At 39.2% G+C, this 12,810-nt stretch overlaps 1 protein-coding gene across 2 annotated transcripts in view; it reads left to right on the plus strand.

Annotated features, from left to right (window-relative positions):
* Positions 1-12,810, plus strand: part of MTHFD1L (methylenetetrahydrofolate dehydrogenase (NADP+ dependent) 1 like) — a 142,794-nt gene that overhangs the window by 99,388 nt on the left and 30,596 nt on the right. The gene's annotated exons all lie outside the window — the stretch shown is intronic.

Consider the following 12,810-nt stretch of genomic DNA (forward strand, 5'->3'; position numbering starts at 1 on the left):
AGATGGCGAAATGGAGGCTGGAGGGAGCAATGTGCGCATCAGTCCGGAGCTCCATTCTCAGCTGCAGAGGCACTTCCTGTAGGCTTCTGATAGTGAAATGGAGGCTGGGGGTGACACGTGACGCAGAAGAAGTAGGCTGACGAGGCAGGTGTTGGTTCATGAGAGACCTGGCTGCAACAGTAAGTGGGTGCAAGGCACATGGGGCAGCTCCACCACCCCCTACCTTGATTTTTAGGCATGCGCCTCACCCCAAAACTAGGGCTTATTTTGGGGGCAGGGCTTATATTAGGCCCACACCCAAATCAAGCTAGAGCTTATTTTCAGGGTAGGTCTTACTTTTGGGGAGACACAGTAGATAGGAAATAAAGAGGTAGGGGATATTGAGACAAGGCTATATATTTTTGCCTTATTTATTCAATTTATATTCTGAATATGAGGGAAGTTGGATTGGAAGAAAATGAGTATGGTTTCAAAATTGGAGGAAGAAACATCAACAATCTGTACTATGCTGATGATTGTGCCCCAATAGTAGAACGTGCAAATGGTTCAGAAAGTTCTAGTAATGAAAATCAAGCAGCACAGTGAAAACATAGGCTTAAGTTTAAAAGCAGATCAAAGTAATTACAATAAGTACAGCCTTGAAATTAACAATGAGGATACTGAAGTGAAAAATAGCAAGGAAACCAATAGTCATGAAATATGTGACTGGCTAGCGTTTGAAAGAGTAGTATTGAAAACCTTGAAAAAGATATTCTGATACAAGGATAGGTCTATACCAGGGGTAGACAACCTCGGCTCTTTTATGACTCGTGGACTTCAACTCCCAGAATTCCTGAGTCCGCATGGCTGACTCAGGAATTCTGGGAGTTGAAGTCCACAAGTCATAAAAGAGCCGAGGTTGCCTACCCCTGGTCTATACCTACAAACATCAGATTGGTGCAAGTGATAGTTTTTTCCTCTGACACTCTTCGAAGAAAGCAAAAGTTGAACCCTGAAGAATCAGATCAGAAAATGTATTGATGCTTTTGAACCTTGGAGCAGACTCCCAAGAATAGTATGGATGCTCAAGAAAAAAAAAATAGATTATCCAGCAAATCTGCCCAGAGTTCTCACTCAAGACATAAACATCCAAACCCAAACTATCCTATTTCAGATACATTATACAAAGTTTTAACTGTCTTAAGAAGTCCATGATGTTTTGGAAAAGGGAAAGGAAAACAAACGCGAGGAGTGAAAGGACACAGTTACAGTGGAGATGGACGCTCTATTGAAAAACATAAAGGACAGGTGTAGATTGTCCTGAAGAAAATTTATCTATGTGATTGCTAACAGTCGATATAAACTTGATGGCACATAATCAAAGTAGGAGTTTACTTCCCTACTGTCAGGCACTGAGCCAAGACAGAACAGAATTCAAGGTACCGAAACATTTTCTCACACATTCTGGTGAGAGAGAAGTTCCCTGAGGATTGGCTCCAGCATGAATGTCTGAAAGCTCAGATGACTAAACCTCTGGTGACTGATCCAGATTGGATCCTGCAACATTATCCTGGAACATATATTTGCCTCACTTACAAGTATATAATTAAGACATTAGCACTTGTTAATTTCTCTCTAATTTAGAATCAGGATTATATTTAATTTTCATTTTTCCATGTTCAGTAGTCTTTGGACAAATTAATTAAGCTGGCATATAGCACTGAATTAATAATGCTTTAGAATTAATATAATCTAAAAAAATTATTTGCTCTTTCTTTGGTATTTTCTAAATTTTTGCATATCTTTGCTATTGAATATTATTAGAGCTTCATGTAGATCTAATGTATGAACAGAATTTGAACAAATAATACCTACATTTGTTGCTTGTTTTACTTATTACGGGGCCAGTTATGTGAATACCTTATTAGACAATCAAGGCAGATTTCAGCCAGCCGTATCCTATATAAATCTCATTAATCTCACCAGGGCTTCCAGTTCCTGAAACCCATCGTGCCCTGCTAAAACAATTCTGAAAACTGCCATAAAAAGTCATTTGTAAAAAGATTACAAAACTGTTTCTAAAGCCATGAGTTTCCATCAGTTTACCATCAGAATATAGTCTTGAGATGAAGATTTGTAAGAATAGTGATTCTTCCAAAGAGTAGTTGTGATGTCAACAGTCTTCCCAACCCTTTCCCCTTCGTCTTCTCAGTTGCTACCCATGGCCTTTTCCTGCTCTTACTCTCCTCCCCACCTCCCATCCCAAACCTCTCCTGTGTTTCAGAACAACTTCATTTAAGACTAGATCTGGAACAAAAGAGACTTTACGTGATAGCTATTATTTGTCTTTCTGAACTATTTCTTTCATGTTCTCAAACACCAGGTGGGAAGTGGCTGGATATTGCTAGATGGAAATAAATCTTTTTTTTTTTTTAATCACAGGTGGAGGTGTAGATTCATGTTACAGTTAAACTTTCATGAGCTCTTTATTCCCCATATTATGAAACCAGATCTGCCTAAGAAGGGTGCTTTGAGTGAAAGAATCTCTCTGTGATCCACATGGCTTGTAGAGTAAAAAGAAAAAGATGAAATTACAAACAGATTTATGAAAGGGTCCTAGAAAAGTGACAACAAAAAGAAATGAAAGCTGCAAACTGCTGAATCAGCTGCTGTTTTAGCACCAGGCCATCTCAATCCAGAGCACCTTGAACTTTGTTCTGTCTTGGCTCAGTGCCTGACAGTAGATGTAAGGAAGATATAAAATGGCTTCACTGAGCCTCTGACAGGGGGCTATTTATTATTTCTCCCAGCCTACATAGAAATGGAAATGCTAATTTCCAAGCTCAAGGCTATTTTACAAATGTGCACACATGTGTGTGTCTGTGTGTACTCCATTCTTTTTGCTGTGATACCAAAGATTAATAAAGGAAACATAATTATCAAAAACAATCAACTTCTGTTTTAATCTGAAAGCATTCAGGAAGGTGAACGTATGTTGTTGTTGTTATTATTCTTCATACAAATATGGCTCCTTGAATTTCCCTTGTGCAGAAAATAATGATTTTTTTTCAGCACATGGAATACTGTGGTTCTATCTTTGGCCCATGTGGGGAAAGAAGGAAGGAGGAAAGGAAGCATCCAGATTTGAGGCATGTAGAGATGTAATATCGAAATAACCATGAGCTTATAACAGCAGAGATGGATAACCCTCAGCCCTAAGCCTGCATATGTTTTTCAGACTGTATCTGCTCCTTTCTGGCCAGCTTATAGAGAAATGCAGTGTCAAAAGGCAAAGAATGTATAATCCCATCCACAATACACGGTGCAATAAGAAAGCAAATACAAGTTTAATTAATTAATTAATATCCTGTGACAAATGTTACATCACAAATCCAAAAGAAAGCGATTGGGTTGAACAACACGGTCTCTCTTTCTCTTATACTTCGAAATTTTTTCTTTTTATTGAAAGAAAGCAAAAGTGTGGACAGTTTTTTTAAAAGGTAAATTTGATTAAAACTCTGGTAGTGTTATCAGGAGTCACCTATCAGTGTTTTGGAGCTAGGGCTGGACTGAGAAACAGGCAGGTCCTGGTTTTAAAATGTGAAGAATTCCTGTTCCTTCATATGTATTTTTACCATAAAATAATGAAGGTGAAGGCTCTTTGCTGCTGGTGTTTCTGAAAAGAGCTGATGCTGTTATTGCTTATAGTGCTGTTAAGCAATAAATTCTATGTATGCCTTCAGTGGCTGACAGTTTAAATGAATCTGTTTCCACACACTGCATACATATGGGAAAATGCATGGAAGTTAGATTGCTATTAACCCATTAGTCTCAGGCCTTGTGCTTCAGAGTAAACTCAAAAGGGGCTTATTGTTCTGTAGAATAACATCAGGGCTAAGCATTAGAACTGTGCAGGCCTAGAGAAGTTTGCATATAATATTAATTCCATAATATATGTCATATGCATATATGTTGCATGTTCAAATTTAACTGAAACACATTCATTGATGAAACAGGCCAGATTTAGCATACAGTACACATAAGTCAACAGTACAATCCTTAAAGCCACATCAATTTTCCTAAATTAAGGAATTTAAAAGGAAAATGGCTGCTGTACACATATGTAAACTTACATCAAAGAACATAAAGATATAATTTTTAGAGGGTAACTCTCAAAAACGGGGGCAAGGTGAGAGCTTTTGAAATCTGCATGCTATTTATTTAATTTCTCCATATATTATACAATAATTGCTTTCACTTATTTAATGAAGTAGTACAAAGAAAAAATTGGGAAAAAAGCAATACAACAAAAATCTTATACACACACTTACCTATGTTTATCAAAATGTATTTGTTTATATATTTGTATATAACATAAAGAATAACCCTATGTCATGATAATCATCCATAGATAGCCTACCGTTATACGCAACTCATTCATATGTCACAAGTAATTTTAGATTTAAAATCCACTAAGTAATGAGGGCCATAAATTTGTCTTTCCAGTGTTGAAGGACTAATGAGAAGGTCATCAGTTATCATTTTTCATGTTATAGTACACAGTTTTTAAAAACTATGGATATTGGAAAATATTAAAATTTGTCTCAAAGTCAGATTAATATATGTAATGACTTAATAGTAGCACTCCCCTTTATGGATTACTGCCTTGTCGTGGCGAAGGGGCTTGCGTAACTCAATGAAGCTATAAGCTATGCCGTGCAGGGCCACCCAAGACGGACAGGTTATAGCAGAGAGTTCTGACAAAATGTGATCCACTGGAGAAGGAAATGGCAAACCACTCCAGTATCTTTGCCATGAAAACCCCATGGACAGTACTAAAAGGCAAAAAGATATGACGCTGGAAGATGAGCCCCTCAGGTCGGAAGGTGTCCAATATGCTACTGGGGAAGAGCAGAGGGCTAGTACTAGTAGCGCCAGAAAGAATGAAGCGACTGGGCCAAAGCCGAAAGGACGCTCAGCTGTGGATATATCTGGTGGTGAAAGGAAAGTCCGATGCTGTAAAGATTTTTTCTCCATAGGAACCTGGAATGTAAGATCCATGAATCAAGGCAAGCTAGACGTAGTCAAAAAAGAGATGACAAGACTGAACATCGACATCTTAGGAATCAGCGAACTAAAATGGACAGGAATGGGTGAATTTAACTCAGATGACCATCAGGTATACTACTGTGGGCAAGAATCCCTCAGAAGAAATGGAGTAGCCTTCATAGTCAATAAAAGAATAGGAAAAGCAATACTGGGATACAATCCCCAAAATGACAGAATGATCTCAATTCGAATCCAAGGCAAACCATTCAATATCACAGTAGTCCAAATCTATGCCCCAACCACTGGTGCTGAAGAGGATGAAATTGACCGGTTCTATGAAGCCCTACAGCACCTTATAGAATTAACACCAAAAAATGATGTCCTTATCATCATGGGGGATTGGAATGCTAAGGTAGGAAGCCAAAAGATAACCGGAATAACAGGCAAGTTTGGCCTTGGAGTACAAAATGAAGCAGGGCACAGGCTAATAGAATTTTGTCAAGAGAATACGATGGTCATAACAAACACTCTTTTCCAACAACCCAAGAGACGGCTCTACACATGGACATCACCAGACGGTCAACATAGAAATCAGATTGACTATGTGCTCTGCAGCCAAAGATGGAGAAGCTCTATACAGTCAGTAAAAACAAGACCAGGAGCTGACTGTGGCTCAGATCATGAGCTTCTCGTTGCAAAATTTAGGCTTAAATTGAAAAAAGTAGGGAAAAGCACTAGGCCACTCAGGTATGAACTAAATCATATTCCTGATGAATATACAGTAGAGGTGACAAATAGATTTAAGGAACTGGATCTGATAGACAGAGTGCCTGAAGAACTATGGATGGAAGTTCGCAACATTGTACAAGAGGTAGCAACTAAAACCATCCCAAAGAAAAAGAAATGCAAGAAAGCAAAATGGCTGTCTGAGGAAGCTTTGCAAATAGCTGAGGAAAGAAGGGAAGCGAAAGGCAAAGGAGAAAGAGAAAGATACACCCAATTGAATGCAGAATTCCAGAGAATAGCTAGAAGAGATAAGAATGCCTTCTTAAATGAACAGTGCAAAGAAATAGAAGAAAACAACAGAATAGGGAGGACCAGAGATCTCTTCAAGAAAATTGGAGATATGAAGGGAACGTTTCATGCAAAGATGGGCATGATAAAGGACCAAAATGGCAGAGACCTAACAGAGGCAGAAGAGATTAAGAAGAGATGGCAAAACTACACAGAAGAACTATACAAGAATGAGCTTAACATCCCAGATAACCACAATGAGATGGTCACTGACCTCGAACCAGACATCCTAGAATGTGAAGTGAAATGGGCCTTAGAAAATCTGAGCAACAACAAAGCTAGTGGAGGTGACAGTATTCCAGCTGAGCTATTCAAAATCTTAAAAGACGATGCAGTAAAAGTGCTACACTCAATTTGCCAGCAAATTTGGAAAACTCAACAGTGGCCACAGGATTGGAAAAGGTCAGTTTACATTCCAATTCCAAAGAAAGGCAATGCCAAAGAATGTTCAAACTATCGCACCATTGCACTCATTTCACATGCTAGTAAAGTTATGCTTAAAATCCTACAAGCTAGACTCCAGCAGTATGTGGATCGAGAACTACCAGAAGTACAGGCAGGATTTCGAAGAGGCAGAGGAACTAGAGATCAAATTGCCAACATACGCTGGATCATGGAGAAAGCTAGGGAGTTCCAGAAAAACATCTACTTCTGCTTCATTGACTATGCAAAAGCCTTTGATTGTGTGGATCACAACAAATTGTGGCAAGTTCTTAAAGAGATGGGAGTACCAGACCATCTCATTTGTCTCTTGAGAAACCTATATGCGGGTCAAGAAGCAACAGTGAGAACCGAACACGGAACCACTGATTGGTTCAAAATTGGAAAAGGAGTCCGGCAAGGCTGTATACTGTCACCCTGCCTATTTAACTTATATGCAGAGCACATCATGAGAAAGGCAGGGCTAGATGAATCAAAAGTTGGAATTAAGATTGCCGGGAGAAATATCAACAACCTAAGATATGCAGATGATACCACTCTAATGGCAGAAAGTGAAGAGGAACTAAAGAGCCTCTTGATGCGGGTGAAGAAGGAGAGTGCAAAAGTTGGCTTGAAACTCAACATTAAGAAAACCAAAATCATGGCATCCGGCCCTCTCAATTCCTGGCAAATAGATGGGGAAGAAATGGAGGTAGTGACAGATTTTATTTTTCTGGGCTCCAAGATCACCTCAGATGGGGACTGCAGCCAAGAAATTAAAAGACGCTTGCTCCTGGGGAGGAAAGCTATGGCAAATCTAGACAGCATTCTAAAAAGCAGAGACATCACCCTGCCAACAAAAGTGCGTATAGTCCAGGCCATGGTTTTCCCAGTTGCAATGTATGGCTGTGAAAGTTGGACCATAAGAAAGGCTGAGCGCAAAAGAATTGAGGCCTTTGAACTATGGTGCTGGAGAAGACTCCTGCGAGTCCCTTGGACTGCAAGGCGTTCAAACCGGTCAGTCCTAGAAGAGATCAACCCCGACTGCTCTTTAGAAGGCCAGATCCTGAAGTTGAAACTCAAGTACTTTGGCCACCTAATGAGAAGGAAGGATTCACTGGAGAAGAGCCTAATGTTGGGAAAGATTGAGGGCAATAGAAGAAAGGGACGACAGAGAATGAGATGGCTGGATGGAGTCACTGAAGCAGTAGGTGTGAATTTAAATGGACTCCAGAAGATGGTAGAGGACAGGAAGACCTGGAGGAATATTGTCTATGGGGTCGCGACGGGTCGGACACGACTTCGCAATTAACAACAACAACAAATAGTAGCACTTTGAAAGAAAACAAAATCCTTAATATAAGCAAAAGTCTCTATTGAAATTAATTGGAATGTATACCTATCAGCATGGTGAATTCCAGAGCATGTCTAAATAACTGTGACAAATTAAATTTTGCTTTTGTTTGTGTTTGCCTTCATTTTCATAGTTACTGTGGATTTAAAATACTCTTAGGTTGTTATAGAGCTGCAAAAAAAAATTTATCAGGCACATTCAGGTTATAGCAAAAAAGATGAACTTCTTAATCCTTAGTTTGTAAACTGTTATGTTTATACAACTGTCAATAAACTTGGATCACTGAAATCTATTATCATGTTAATTGGTGTCACATCACATTCATCTGTAAATGGCCTGTTCACTATATGTTTAATATAATGTTTTGAAAGGGAGTAAATGCATATTAGTTCCTTCTCACAGAGGCTTAACTGATGAATCTGCTTCCCTGCAATTTTTTAAACATTAGTGATGCTTTCTTGCTGGGACTCCTTTATGCTAGGAAGAACCCACTGCAAGCATAATTGGAATTAAATATTAGGATCCTTAAATATTTGAACAGAGCTCAAACAACAACCCACATACTTTCGTTCTGGACAAAAAAATGTTAAATATAATTGAGCAGTCTCAAAATAAATCCCTTAAGAAATATATCTATTATGCTAACTAGAATTAATTTTGATGGTCCAGAATGTTATATAAAAAGTAATAGCTGTTGTCCATGTCTCTGTAAACAGGGCTGAAAGAGAATTGGGAGCTGTTCTTATGATCACGTGGATGAAAATTAATAGATTGAGTTAACCAGAACAGTCTGACTCCAATTACCATATGTTTCAGTAACATTTTGTTTTGAATGAATTAGTCCATGTTTCTGATATACTATAGCTTGTGATTTTTATTTAGCTGCTTAGAAATTAAACTAAAACAAGATACTTTTGTCTTGTTGCAAGTGTTAGAATAGGCACAAAATATTTTACATTTATTCCCATCTGAGGAACAAAAAAATAAAAGAATTCTGGTTCTCTTTGGTTGTGTCACTATTGTTTTTCTATATACAGGTAGTCCTTGACTTATGACAACAATTGAGCTCAAAATTTTTGTTGCTAAGCAAAACAATTGTTAAGCGAGTGTTGTCCCATTTTACAACCTTTGTTGCCACCGTTATTAAGTAAAATAATTGCAGTGAAATTAGTAACATGGATGTTCAGTGAATCTGGCTTCCCTATTCACTTTGGTTGTCAAAAGGTCCCAAAAGGTGATCACATGACCCCAGGACACTGCAACCGTCATAAATACAGTACATGCCAGTTGCCAAGTGCTCAAATTTTGATCACGTGACCATGGGAATACTGAAAGAGTGGTAAGGGTGAAAAAAATGGTTATAAGTCATTTTTTTCAGCACCATTATAACTTTGAATGATCACTAAACAGATAGTTGCAAGTCAAGAACTACCTGTAGTTTTCTGTATCAAAGTATGTACCGTGTTTCCACAAAAATAAAATCCAATCTTATATATTTTTTGCCTCCAAAAGAGTCAGTAGGTCTTATTTTCGGGGGATGTCTTGTTTTTTTCCTGACACCTACCTTGCCTTGCGGCGGAGGCAACACCAACAGCCCTGTCCAGCAGGGGGCCATGTGGCTGCTGGCCCACTTCTGCAGTCGCTCATGGTAGGAGGCTACGTGGCCTGCACCATTGTGCTGCTGCCATGGGGCGAGGCAGGTGGATGGAGCTGCCCCAAGCACCCCATAGGTGCCCAAATACTTTTCCCCGAATAGAGATCTGACAGACACTGGAAGCTTCATCTGCTTGCGAATGGGGCACTTTGAAACGTAGCAATTAGCTCCATCTCCAAGCGCCCTATTCACAAGCAGATGGAGCTTCCAGTCTCCGTCAGATCTCTGTTTGGGGGGAAAGTGTTTGGGCGCCTATGGGGCGCTTGGAAATTGAGCAAATCATTTTCTAAGCACCCTACAGGCACCCAAACATTCCCCCTGCCTCTGCCTCCACGCACGAACTTATCTGCTCTGTGCCCAGGGGCTGTGCTGCTGTAAGACACAGTTGGCCCTTACACACTCACTGCTACTTGTGTTGGCCATGCCCATCTTCCAGGCTTATTTTTGGGGTAGGGCTTATATTAGGCACACCTCAAAAAATCAGGCTAGAGCTTATTTTCGGGGTGGGTCTTGTTTTCAGAGAAACAAAGTTACAAAGACAGCTGGCCAGGAGTCCCCAATCCCTGGGCTATGACCCATTACCGGGCCGTGGCCTTTTTGCAATTGGCCCGCAGGCTGGCACACGCGAATGCACCTGCAGCTAGAATTGCACAAGCGGCAGGATGGCACTCTCATGTGCAGCTTGACCTGCAGTCAAGCTGCATGCGCATATGCGTGCGTGTTGGCCTGCCTCTCACACAAGTTGAGCCACAAGTGTGTGCATGTGTGCTGGCCCACCATTTACATGGCCTGATTTCCCTCTGCCCCCCAGCTGGGCCGCCAAGCCGCAAAGGTTGGGAACCTCTGAGCTAGGCTTTGAAATATGTGTAAATTATGGAAATGAAACAGATTTTCTTCAGTTGATTTATTTTTCTAGATAATGATTGTAAAGCCCTGAAAGTTTCCGTTTATACTATAAATGCTTCTTAATTTCTGGATTCTGTAGCTTTACCAGGTCTTGCTGTTATAATTTTCAAGCCTGTTTTTACATGTATAATAGCTAAAATCTTGCTTATTGTCGAAGAAAAAGATTTTTAGGACACCAGATAATATGCCTAATATAATGCTTCTATGCGAATTTAAACAATGCTTGTAATTCTGTCTCAAAAATATTCTCCTGGAAGTCTTATACAGTTACTTTTAAAAGTCCCATCTGAACTGGAATTTGATATAATAAGACACCAGTGAGCAGCTTTCTGCTTAAAATGTTAGTATGACCTTTTGAGACTGCTTGAAATTCAAAATGTCAATTCTGTTGTAGTGTTGGCCTTTGAATCGGTGGTACCTGTTTGTATGGATGTTCTTTAACTTTGGATATATTCAGCATAAAATATCCCATTATCAGGGAAGGAGAATACAGCCCCATAAAATATTTTCTTGTGCAACACACTTCAGTGTTCAATTTTTGTGGTATATTGTCCGTAAATCAGACTGATTTATTCCATTTATTTATTTTCCTCTATCCTTTTTTATCAACATCTTTCCCTTTCAAGTGGCTTATAGAACTCTGAATGGCTTTTTTGGAATTTCTTGAATTATTGCAAAACCCACAACCATGTCGCTAGTGCCTCACTGGAGGATTATTATCATTATGATTTTCATTACGATTATTATTTGAAATGATCCACTTTTTTATATGTTATCTGAGAGCAACCTCAGAAAAAACAGAGAAGTCGTGAAAGTGAACTTTCACTGACCCACATCACTGCAGCTCTTCTAATTCTTTGGAAATTCTTTGAACAAAGTAAAAAGCAGTATTATCACTGAAAAAAGAGCTTTGTTGGGTATTTTCAAAATTGAAAGAAGAGAAACTAATCATTTACTTTATTTTTGCCCTGTTGGTTATCCCAAGTTATTGCTTAAGGTGGGTGGCCATATAAATGTTCTAAATAAAGAAATAATGGAGGAAAACCCTTACATTAAACATGACTATATTGGAATAAAAAAACACTTAAAAAAAGAAGACATTAAGTAGAGCAGAAGAACCCAGCCCAATTTCATAATTTCTACCTCTAGTAGATAGAAGACTTGGAAAGCTATAGGTTATCCAGCCATCAAAACCTTCTAGAACAGAGTCCCCAATCTTTTGGCATCAGGGACCGGTTCCGTGGAGAGAGGTTTTTCCATGGACCGGAGGGTGTGTGGTTTTATATGCTGCCTGTATCCCGCAGATGGGGCTTTGCTTGCTTGTGCAGACCGGTTGCTGGCATGCTATGGCCCAATACTGGTCCGCAGACCGGAGGTTGGGGACCCCTGTTCTAGAAGTTTGATTGGCATTTCTGTGCAAACATCCATCTCAGAGTTTGAGGCTTAAAATATCATAGCATATGTACTGAAGTACCAACCATGATACTAAGAGTTGTAGGCCAGGGAGACAAGGTGCCCAATGAAAATACAAGCATGAACATAGTGTTAGTGGATTAAAAAAAAGAGAAGGGCCAAAACATTTGGTATTGTCACAGAATGATAAATTTGTCTTGGATTTAATGTGAGGACTAAGGTTACTCTCTCCTCCCTTGTTTTTATAAATAAAGGAATGTGATAATAAGAATCTTTCCAGAACTGAATGATGAGGCTGAGCCTTGTCATTTGATACCAAAGCAATGAATCACTACATTTCTGTGATAATTTTTTGCTGTAGAGATGGCACAAAGCTGGAGCACCAAAAGCCCAGTACAACTCAATCAATGCACTATTGATTTCAAAGGCATCCTGTAGCAAAATGTGTCTGCTCCAGGCATTTGGGATGGCTGCTCCTTAATCACAGAAGAAAATATTGCAGCAGCAGCTATGGTTAATCTATGTGTGTGTATGTGTATTTGTGCACGCTGAATGTGTTAATTCTGCTGTACAGATGAGGCAGGCAAGAATCTTTTGGCCATTCATTCTGTCCTTTTTTAAAATTTATTTTCATTGCTCTCCCACATCTTTCCAGACTTCAGCATGATTAGTACAAAAATTAGCAGTGTAACTTTATACATGATTCCATTATCGGAAAGATAAGATAACATTACCTCATACTTACTGAATTTCAGTTGTTGCAAAGCAGTTTAGGCAGAAAAATCTAAGACTTAAGACTGGGGCAGGACTTTCTTCAGAGGGAATGAGATGTGCAAGGCAGACACTTTTAAAATGAAGGATCAGCCTAGCCTTATGCTTCTTTACAGACCTGGGCAATTGAACAGTATATTGATCATTTAGTAAAGAATATATTTTTGATTGTAATAGCAAACGGAAAAAA

Source organism: Crotalus tigris, unplaced genomic scaffold, assembly GCF_016545835.1.
Source record: "Crotalus tigris isolate CLP2741 ecotype Arizona unplaced genomic scaffold, ASM1654583v1 scf7180000018030.5226217, whole genome shotgun sequence".
Classification (NCBI taxonomy): domain Eukaryota; kingdom Metazoa; phylum Chordata; class Lepidosauria; order Squamata; family Viperidae; genus Crotalus; species Crotalus tigris.